The sequence below is a fragment of the Bos grunniens genome, chromosome 18 (assembly GCF_055505025.1).
Source record: "Bos grunniens cultivar Pamir isolate PY7600 chromosome 18, Bosgru_T2T1.0, whole genome shotgun sequence".
NCBI classification, from domain to species: domain Eukaryota; kingdom Metazoa; phylum Chordata; class Mammalia; order Artiodactyla; family Bovidae; genus Bos; species Bos grunniens.
In genome coordinates this window covers 11,187,133-11,198,589 of record NC_141182.1, presented here as the reverse complement: position 1 = coordinate 11,198,589, position 11,457 = coordinate 11,187,133, and the positions used below count along the sequence as shown (strand labels likewise).

The window sequence follows — 11,457 nt, the reverse complement described above, 5'->3', positions numbered from 1 at the left end:
AAATTTATTTATTTAATTGGAGGCTAATTACTTTACAATATTCTATTGGTTTTGCCATACATCAACATGAATCCGCCACGGGTGTACACGTGCTCCCCATCCTGAACCCCCCTCCCACATCCCTCCCCATACCATCCCTCTGGGTCATCCCAGTGCACCAGCCCCAAGCATCCTGTATCCTGCATCGAGCCTGGACTGGCGTTTTGTTTCACATATGATATTATACATGTTTCAATGCCAGTCTCCCAAATCATCCCACCCTAGCCTTCTCCCACAGAGTCCAAAAGACTGTTCTAGACTTCTGTGTCTCTTTTGCTGTCTCGCATACAGGGTTATCATTACCATCTTTCTAAATTCCATATATATGTGTTAGTACAGTACTCTTGCCTGGAAAATCCATGGATGGAGGAGCCTGGTAGGCTGCAGTCCATGGGGTCGCTAAGAGTCAGACATGACTGAGCGACTTTACTTTAGCTTTTTACTTTCATGCATTGGAGAAGGAAATGGCAACCCACTTCAGTGTTCTTGCCTGGAGAATCCCAGGGACAGGGGAGCCTGGTGGGCTGCCGTCTATGGGGTCGCACAGAGTTGGACACGACTGAAGCGACTTAGCAGCAGCAGCAGCATACTGTATTGGTGTTTTTCTTTCTGGCTTACTTCACTCTGTATGACAGGCTCCAGTTTCATCCACCTTATTAGAACTGATTCAAATGTATTCTTTTTAATGGCTGAGTAATACTCAACTGCGGGAAGATGTTGAGCGCATGCAGCTAGTTTGCTTTACAAGTTTTCTTTGGGAGAACAGGAGAAAACATGACATTGACCTTACAGAAGAAAACGGCAACGAGCTTATAACATTCGGAGCGCTACACACCTGGATTCAACAAATGGAGCAAGAACTGCTTTCAGAGGAAATGGGGGCTGAGCCTGGCTGGCAGATCCTGATGGAAACGGAGAGGTTAAGCTATGCAGAGCCAGCTACGGGAACTTTTCTGCTCTGACCAGCTAGACTTATTCTCTGGGAAAAAATGAAACACTACCTCCATCAGAGGCTGGACTGTCCTAGAACTGATGAAATACACATCCCTTTTCATGTGTGGTTTTCCCTAATTATTGTATTAGTACATGGTCATTAACAATTATTTGGGAAACAGAAAAGCAGAAAGTCGAGAATCCTGTGTGCAGAGAAAACCTCTGTTAATCTTCGGTGAATTTCCTTTCAGTCTTTTTTTCCATACATTTAAAAACAAGGACAATATTGTACTGTAAGCTACGTTTTGTACTTTTTAAGTTTATGATGACAAAGAGTTTTATTTCCCCCTCTCACATGAGTTACCTGGACGAGCAGACACCGCCTGGCCCAATTCTCTAAGCCGGACACCTGGAGGCAACTGTGACTCTGACTTCTCCTTCTGCCCAAACCTGTGAACCCGAGTCCTGTCAGGATGGTCCGTTCAGTATCTCTCAACCCATCCACCTTTCTCCATCCCCTCAGCCCAGAGAGTGGGAAGCACTTCAGAAATATTTGGCTGAGGCCTCTCACCAGGGGTGGGCGACAGCCTCCTCCCTGGCTCCCACCCTCAACTCCAACAAGCTGTTCTCCACAATGTCGGCAGAACACACTTTCAAAATGCAAATCTGATCACCATCACCCCCTGATTAAAACCTCAACTGCTGTAGCCAATTGCTCTTAGGATAAACACCGGACTCCTTCTCCAGGAAGCCTCCCTGACTGCACACACAAGCACTCCCACTTCATAGCACCACGTAACCCCGCCACCGACTGCCATTCTCACGGGTGTCAATGGGCCCACCATCCGGCCTCCCTGAATCATGGCGCCCTGGGAAGCTCCCTATCGTCAGTGCTCAGCCAAGAGCAAGCACTCTGAGAATACATCTGCGTTAGATGAGTGAAAGCAATCCATCAACACAGTACTAGAGCAGCCTTATCATTCACGTCGTGTTTCAGGGTATGTGATCACCCAGTGCAGCACATCTCTGTATGGCCACAAAATTTTGGCATGGCCATCTTAAATGCTGAGGATGCCATGACACTCCAATGTCATTATTCAGGGGGGAGATCTGGTTCTCAGTCTACAGAATTTCTAGGGAAATAGCCCAGCAAAAATAACTCAGTTTGTCTCAGGGACTGGTCTCCAGTCCCTGAAAATCCTGTTAGTTATCTGCATCCTTGCCTCCTGGGCATGGATGGAGGGATGTCCCCTCTCCTGGAGTCAGGAGATGCAGTGGTCCTTTGACCACGCTAATCACTGAGGACCATTATCAGTGACGGAGCCTCCTGGGGCCGTTTTGAAAGGCAGCTTGCCCAGGTAAGCTGAGGCCACAGGTCCAGCCTAAACACAGAAGCCGCTGGAATCTTTCCAGGTGCCAGCCTCTTAAATCCCTCTCCCCAACTGTACTTTGGGGTTAGGTCCCTGAAGCCCCTGCAGCAGACACACCAAGAGGCCACCGTGGGGTGAATGTGGAGTCTGAGACCCATCCCTGCTGACACCTTAGGAGTTTCCTACTGTTTCCTAAGGTTTGCCATCCCTGTCTTCTTGGTTAAAATAATGATTTTCTTCCGAAGGGCAGGTGGTTAAGTCTGTGACTCACTTTTGGCAAAGCAATGAGGGGAAAAACCACCACACAGTCTGGAAGGAGTGGAGCCGGCCAGAGAAGGAGACTGGACCTCATTCCTCGGTATCTGGGCCACAGAGGGAGAAAATGAGGTGTTTCAGTCTCAAAACGACCGTCATTCTGATCAACACCACCGCTGTCCTTATAAAGCCGTCCAACCCTGAGCCAAGGCTGCAGCACCACTGGTGCCGGTGTTTTAGGGACAAGACGGAGGCCCAGACTCGAGACATCAGGCTTCTAAGCGGCAGGGCTATGCATCTGGCTCCTTACCTGGGCATCTGGTCTGCGGTGCTCTCCCGCTCCCCGGACATCCCGGCAGCTCTGGCAGGTAGAAGGCTGAGAAGTTGAGAGGGCAGGTTGAGTGGCCCGATTTTCCCCTTGGAGTGATCTCTCCAATTTCATTATCAGGGGAGAAACCTGGCTCTTAAGATTATGGAATTCTGGGGAAATAGCTCCGCAATAAGTAGAGACTGGAGACAGTGGTGCCTGAAAATCCTGCTGGTTATCTACATCCTGGCCTCCTGGGAATGGAAGAGGCAGCCCCTACCCCAGATGTCCCCCCTCCTAGAGCTGTCTCCGGTTCCCATAGATGCCACCCTTCTCACTTACAGGAAGGTGGGGCAGTGAGGATCCCAGGGCCAGCATGTCCCAGCCATGGCACCTGTTTTGGGGCAAGTTAATTACACACCTGGAGCCTCAGTTTTCCCACCTGTAAAATGGGCTCAGGACACCTAACTCACAGACTTGCTGGGAAGCATTTTGCCCCTTCTCCTCTCCTAGCTTTTTCCTCTTCCTTTGGATCTTGGTGTAAACTATCTCCACCTAGAAGCCTTCCTGCTCCCACCCTGCTCCAGACTACTGGGTCCCTGAGCCCCTCTCCTCCCACCCTCCTCCCCTTGTAATTCCTGTCCTGTGTCTGTTGCTTCCCTGAAGGTGGGGGCAGGGTCTCTCTCACTGACCCACCAGGGTCAGCGCTAGAGCCCAGCATGTAGTGAGTGGATGCTTCTGGCATCTCTCGAGCTAGGAGGAGGAGGATAAGGACATCCAAACCATCCGAGGAATGGGCCACCCACTTGAGCAGGACAGTCTCCAGTGCCCTGGCGGGGGGGGGCGGGGGGGGCGGACCAAGCCGGCATGAGCGTGTTTCAGGGTTGGAGGAAATCGAGAACCTGAAAGAGCAGTGCTGGGATACAGCGTGACATCACAGGTTTGGGGCTGCTTACTCATTTTTTAGTTATTATTTTTTGTAACTTTTTATTTTGGTATAAATTCAACAGACAGGTTGCAAGAATATAAGGGATTCCTGTGTACCCTTCACCCAAATTCACCACCACTGACATTTCGCCCTATTCTTTCTCTCTCTATGTGTTCATGTAAATACCATACATACGTAAGTTGCAGACATCGGCCTCCTTTCTCCCTAAACACTCTGGTGTGTATTTCCCAAGAACATGACTTTCTATCACCCAAATACAATAAAATGATCAAAATCAGGAAATTTAACATTTTAACGGAATATAATACAGGGGAACCTCCAAGATGTTGCTGGCTTGACTCCAGGCCACTGCAATAAAGCAAATATTGCAACAAATCATACAAATATTTTGGTTTCCTGCTGCTTATGGAAGTTATATTTCCACTATGCTGTAGTCTGTTGAGCATGCAATAACATTATGTCTGAAAACACAATGTATGTGCCTTAATGTAAACATATTTCATTGTTTTAACATTCTAATCATCACCTGGGCCTTCAGAGAGTCCTCCTCTGTTTGCTGGTGGAGGGTCTTGCCTCAGCACTGATCTGCTGACCGACAGGGTGGTGGCTGCAGCAGTTTCTTAATATGAGACACCAGTGAGGCTGGCTGCAGTGACTGACTTTGGTGAACAGCTTCTCTGAAGCTTGCAGTGCTGCTGGACAGCATCTGGCCCACAACAGAACTTCTTTCAAAATTGGAGTCGGTCCTCTCAAACCTGTTTTATCAACGAAGTTGAGGTCGTAGTCTAAATCCTTTGTTGTCATTTCAGCAGTCTTAACATCTTCACAGGAATGGATTCCATCTCACGAAACCACTTCCATGTCGATCCATAAGGAGAATCTCCTCTTCAAGTTTGATCATGAAATTGCGGCAATTCAGCCACATCTTCAGGCCCCACTGCTAGTTCTCTTGCTGTTCCCACCACATCTGCAGCTAATTCCGCCACTGTATTTTGAACCCCTCAAAGTTGTCCATGAGGGCTGTGTATTTTGATACTTGAACCTCTTCCCAAGAATCATGAATGTTCTTAATGGCTGTCTCATCGCCTGCACTGAACGTCTGCTATTCACCGCAGGGCCGTCACGCATGAACTGAGCTAGTGCTTCTGCACGGTGCACTGTGTCACCAGGCACTGTTATGTTACAGAGATGGCGTCTTTCCTTCAACCTCACGAACCACTTCTGCAGCTTCCTCACCTCTCAGCCTTCGCAGAACTGGAGAGAGTAGGGGTCTTGCTCTGCATTAGGCTTTGGCTTCAGGGAACGTGGCTGGTCTGATCTTCTATCCAGACTGCTCAAACTTCCTCCGTATCAGCAGTAAGGCTGTTTCACTTTCCTATCGTCCATGTGTTCACTGGAGCACCCATTTAATTTCCTTCAGGAACTTTCCCTTTGCATTCACAACTTGGCTAATGGTTTGGTGTGAGACGACTAGCTTTTGGCTTGCCTTGGCTTTCACTAAGCTTGTTTCCAGCTTTTGATTTAAAGTGAAAGACGTTTGACTCTTCCTTCCACTTGAACACCGAGAGATCACTTCAGGGTTATTAACTGGCCTAATTACAATATTGTATCTCAGGAACAGGGAGGCCCAAGGAGAAGGAGAGACAGGAGAACACCTGGTCACGGAGCAGTCAGAATACACACGACATTCATGAATCAAATCTGCCTTCTAGTATGGGCGTGGTTCATGGTGCCCAAAACAACTGCAATAGTCACATCTAAGACCACTGATCACCATAAAAATATAGCAATAATGAAAAAGTTGGAAATACTGAGAGAATTATCAAAATATGACACAGAAACAGGAAGTGAGCAAATGCAGTTGGAAAAATGGCACGTGACAGACGCAGGGTGGGCTTCCCTGGTAGCTCGGCTGGTGGACAATCTGCCTGCAAAGCAGGAGACCCGGGGTCAACTCCTGAGTTGAGAAGATCCCCTGGAGAAGGGCAGACTACACACGCCAGTATTCTTGGGCTTCCCTGGTGGCTCAGATGGTAAAGAATCCGCCTGCAGTGTGGGAGACCTGGGTTCGACTGCTGGGTTGGGAAGATCCCCTGGAGAAGGGCATGGCAACCCACTCCAGTATTCTTGCCTGGAGACTCCCACGGACAGAGGAGCCTGGCAGGCTACAATCCATGAGGTCGCAGAGAGCCAGACACGACTGAGCGACTAAGGACAGCACACAGACCCAGGGTCACCGCAAATCAGCAATCTGTGAAAAATGGATATTCACAAGGCGCGATCAAGTGAAGAGCAATAGACCAAGGCTGGCCTGTACTGCTGGGGTCTCACAGTATGAACGCATTCTGCATGCTCTAGTATACCTCATTACTCCTATCTAACCCGCCGCTCACTCTCAAGGTCATCTCAGCGACACCGCTAAGAAGCCTTTATTTCCTGGGTCCAGGACTCTCCAGAGACCTATCCCCCTTCACTTTTCCCCTATTTTATTCAGAATCACTGAAGGAGGTAGGCGGGGTGAACATGGGGAAGGAGGCCTTACAGAAACAAATCCTCTTCTCTGAGCTGAGGAAGCAGCCTGCGGCTCCGGCTTGCAGGTCTCCCCCAAAGGGAACTCAAATTCTCCCCCTTCCATCTGTGTGGGCTCAGTTTACAACCACATGTCTTCACCTGCAGCCCAGGGCTCCTGAAACTGGAAAAAGGGGCCAGGCTTGCATGGACTTCTCCTGAACTAGTCTGGTCAGTTTCGCATTCATTCATTCACTCACTCACTCATTTATCCACCTGTTCCTGGTATGATCACTTCTTGTTGCTCAGTTATTTTTATAACCTTTCACTTGTTATTGTGATGTTATCGACACACTTACAGGGCTTTCTTGGCTATTATCCATCAGCCTTTATTAAATAGTCCAGTCCTTTATTAAAAATTGTTTCAAACATGTTACACACACTATCTCACTGACTCCTCATGATCGCTCTGAGACAAGAACTTATGTCTCTTGTACAGTTAAGGAAATGGAAGCACAGAGAGGTTAAGGAACTTGCTCAAAGTCACATAGCTGCAAGAGGCCCCAACAGGACTCCACCCCGGGAGCTCCTCATTCTTCAGTTATACTCCCTTGTCTGATGATACAGATGGGGGCGGGGGTGAAAAATAGACTTTCGAGATGGTGAGAGGCTGATGCTCATGCAGTTGGGGGATGAAAACCAGCACAGGCGCATGTGAGGTGTGTGATGAGTCTCTAAGGCAGGTGGGTCTCCCACTGGAGCTCAGAGAGGGTTCTGCAAGGCCAACTACACTCAGCAGGTGGAGTGGAGCTGGGATCCAGCCTAGGTCCAGGGTTCTGGTGTGTATCTGGCTGCTGTGTGTCCCAAGTCAGCAGTGGAGGTCACAGAGTGGCATCTGGGTTCTACAGGAAGGTCTGGCCAGAACCTGGTTCTGCCTCTTGTCAGCATGACTTTGGCCAAACGATTTAAGTCAGGCCTCAGTTTCTTCATCTGACAAGTGGGCCTGGTAATAATTCTTAAGTCTTGGTGTTGTTGTGAAGACAACCCACAGCATCTTAGCAGGCTCAGCTCAACAAAGAGTAGCAAATGGGGCCCTTCATTTTGACACTGCGCCGTGTCTGTTACCTTCCTGAAGTTAGCCGGGGGAAGGCTCAGGAAAGGAGGGAGGGGAGGGGGTGGCAGTATGGTTTGAATTAAGCTGTTTATATGCACCCCAGTTCAGTGACAAATGGCTGTAGTGACGGAAGAGCGTGGTTTCAATTTTCCATCTGGGAGCAGACGTCTCGTGGCTCTGCCAGCCTCGTCCACAAGTAGGCAGGTCATCCCAGCGGCCTTGGGAGCCATGGACAGTGGCTCTCTATCCACATGCTCACTCCCAGCCAGGCTGCCCTGCCACCAGGCTGGTGGGGGAGGAAAACTGTCCTTGCCAACCCCACTCAGGCCTCCCCTGGACAAGGTGCTGGGCTACACTGGGCCTGTTTCCTCATCTGTAAATGGGGTATTGTAGGGTTGTGGTGAGGAATAAACAGGGGATGCCCATGAGGTGTGAGGAGTTTTCCAGCCACCCACTCCTATAAGTAACTTGACCTTTCGATCTCAAGTCCTGCCCATGCCTAGTGAACTTGGTAGAATAAAATCAGTCATTCAGGGAAAAGCATCCTGGTTTTTGCTGTCGTTTCAAGTTTAAATTGGTTCATTCAGAAGGCCCTGCTTCTCCTTGAGGTGGCGTTTAATGGCCTTTAAAACTGGAATCAGAGCCCAAACCTCCTTGGCTCAGGTCCCACTCGCAGCCCCGGTTTCTCTGAGCTGAATCCCAGCCCTTCCCACAGCCTCAGGGCTGTCCTGACCGCTCTGGACTCTGGCCTCCCCTCCCCTGCCCCTGCCCTCCCTCCCTCCAGCTTCGGTGGGGTCCCTCGGACCAGGCGCTCTGACTCCCCAGCACCCTGGGGCTCGCTGCTGCCTCCACCTGGGACGCGCCGCCCCTTTGCAAGGTGCCTTCCTGACCACTCAGGGTAGAACACCGACAGCCCCTGCCTCAGTGCTCCCCGCCCCCTTCAGGGTTTATCTTGACAGCACTTCTCACCAGCTGACATACGTGTGTAACTTGTCTTAATGCCTGCCTTCCCTACAGGAAGGCAAGCTCCACGTGGGAACAGACACATTTGTATCTGCTGTGTCTTCATCGGTGGTGTCTCCAGGACCCAGACAGTGCCTAGCACAGAGCAGGTGTTCAATTCTGAATGTCAGGTGGATGGAGGGATGGACAGACAGTGGATAAACAGATGGTAGATGATGGATGGACAGATTGTAGACGATGGATGACAGATGGAGGGTGGGTGGGTGGATGAATGGATGGGAAGACGAGTAGATGGTAGATGATGAATGGACGTGTAGGTGACTGTCTTCAGTCTGCAGGCTGGGGAATTCTGCAAATTCTGGAAGGAAGTGGGGAACAAGACCTTTCTCCGCTCCAGTTTCCAGAACTGATCTGGGGGTTTCCTCTCTTTTTCCCCACCTGACTCCAGCACAATGAGAGGCAGGCACAGATGGCCCTTCACAGCACTCACAACTTATTTAAGCAAAAAATGGACCATTACAAGAATGTTGTGGATTCCCAAGAATCTCAAGGAGAGCTGGAGGCACAGGTGGGAGCATTCTGCAGCCAGAGACCACCCCACAGAAAGGCCTGGTGGGGGTGGGACCTACCTGCTGGGTGACTGCCATGCGGCCCAATGGGACTGGAGTCCAGACGCTCCTGTTAGGCCCCGAAACACAGGCAACCCAGTCCACTATAAACTGCAGATAAACAATAGCATTTTAGTAAAGGTATGCGGCATGCAATAGTTTAATGTTCTTATTCTGTCTAAATCTGGCACCACCACCTGCTGTCCCTGAAGCCCCTACAGCTCCCCGAGACAAGTCTCTAGACACCAGCTCCCTCACATCAGAGGCTCCCAGTCTGAAGTCATACAGACACATCCTAGGTCTGCACCTAGCTGCAAGGCATTCTGGGAAAGCAACCGTCTCCAAGCTCCTACAGCAGGAGGGGGCTCCGCCTCCTGGGGTCGGGGACTTGCTTAGACCACGGTCAACAGCTGGGTCTGGGCTCCCACTCACCCGTTGTGTGGAGAGCCTGGGCAGGGTGAAGAACCAGATCCTGCCCAGATCTGTTGTGTGGTCCCTGAGATTTGGCTTTTGAGATCTGAACTTTTTTTTCCCTCAACCCATTTTCTCAACTAAATATGTCTATTTAGATACAATCTCCACTAAAAGGAAGTAGGGTTCCTTGGAGAAATGGCTGATTCCAGGACTAGGGCAAATTAAGTACAAGGCAAGCCAGGAACACCATGTGCCAGAAGGCTGAGCCAAAATTGATGGGGCTGTGTCAGAAGGACATAGGGCCAGCTGGAAGGGGCTCCTGCTGCTCAAATCTGGGATGACCTGAGCATGAAAATACAGAAAAAAAATGTAATCCACCACATGAAATAAGAATGAGTCCGTAACAATAAACATGAGTCTATGTTTGTATATAACATAATACACATGGAATATACATTTATAAAATACACTGCGTGAATAAATGAATGAACGGAGGAGAAGGGAAACGTTTTCCTGAGGTGAAACTGCCAACTGACAGATGTGGAAGGCACAACGTAATGAGAAGTAACATCCGATAACCATCACAAAATGCTTGTTTCAGGGAAGAATCATCACCAGATATTAAAATTGGGGACTGAAGGTTTTATGGGGGTAGGACATTTACACAGTTCCAATACATCTCGCTACAAGATAATTAAAATATTTACCACCAAAAAATATAGGCTCTTTTCAGTGGAGAAACCTGGCAGATATCATCTTAACCAAGATATCAAATTGACATAAGAGCCCCACAGCGAACAGGCACATGGCCCCTGGTATGAGGCACTAACACTTACAATATCCCTTCTGTGAGATTCCTTCCAAAAACATGTCATCTGAATCTCATAAGGAAGAAACGTAAGACAAACTTGATGTGAGGAACATTCCACAAAACACTTGGTCAGTCATCTTTTTTAAAATGTCAGCATCATAAAAGAAGAGCATAAAGTGAAAAGCTTATCCAGATTCAAGGATACTAACGAGATGAGAAAACTGAGTGTGATTCATGATCTGAGATCTTTTGCTGTAACAGACATTCCTGGACAATCGGCAAAATCTGAATAAGGTCTGCGGATTAGATTACATAATGCATCCATGTTCATTTCCCTGATTCAGATAATTACACCAGGGTTATGGAAGAAAATGCCTCCTTCGTCCGAAGAGAACATCTGTGTTCTTAGGAAACACATACTTAGGTATTTAGAGATAAAGGGGGTTTCATGTCTGTAACTCCCTCTTAAATAATTTAGAGGAGAGAGAAAGAAGATCAAGGAACAGCAGTAAGTGTTCCTATCTGGGGAAGCTGAATGAAGGGCAGAGGAGAATCCTCTGGAGTATTTCTGTGGCTTTTCTACAAGTCTGAAATAATGTCAAAAGAAAAAGAAGAAACAAAAATCTGTCTAGTAAGTCAAAAGCTAAATAAAACTCACGTCTTTGTTCCTGCTCTTCTGCTATGGCCTCCCTTCCCAGAGAAAAACAGGGGCTGCTGCCTGAAGGCTTAGGGCAGAACTTGAGGGGGAAAAAAACAAGGAATGCAAAACACATTTGTTAAAATGATGATATAAACTAACATGTACGTAGCGCTTATTATGTGCCAGGCTTCCAAATGCTTTAAGAAAAATATTAACTTGTTTGAACCTCATAACAACTATACAAAGCAGCTGCTATTACAGCTCTACTCACAATAGCCAAGACACGGAACAATCTGAATGTAAACAGATGAATGGATAAAGAAGATGCGGTACATATGGAATGGAATATTACTCAGCCATAAAAAAGAGCAAAGTAATGCCATCTGCAGCAACTTGGATGGACCTAGAGATTATCATACTAAGTGAAGTAAACCAGAGAGAAAAAGACAAATATCACATGTAGACTCTAAATTACAATACAAATGAACTTATCTATGAAACAGAAACAAACTCACAGACATAGCAGATTTGTGGTTGCCAGGGTGG

The 11,457-nt window shown here is 48.2% G+C and overlaps 1 long non-coding RNA gene across 1 annotated transcript; it reads right to left on the bottom strand.

Annotated features, from left to right (window-relative positions):
• Positions 1–1,256: 1,256 nt before the first annotated feature.
• On the bottom strand, positions 1,257–11,011 carry LOC147353034 (uncharacterized). Its single transcript, XR_015145317.1, has 4 exons — positions 10,930–11,011; positions 9,068–9,157; positions 2,908–2,973; positions 1,257–2,704 (listed from the first exon to the last, which is right to left on the bottom strand). It is a non-coding gene; the product is annotated as an uncharacterized LOC147353034 (long non-coding RNA).
• Between the last annotated feature and the right edge of the window lie 446 nt (positions 11,012–11,457).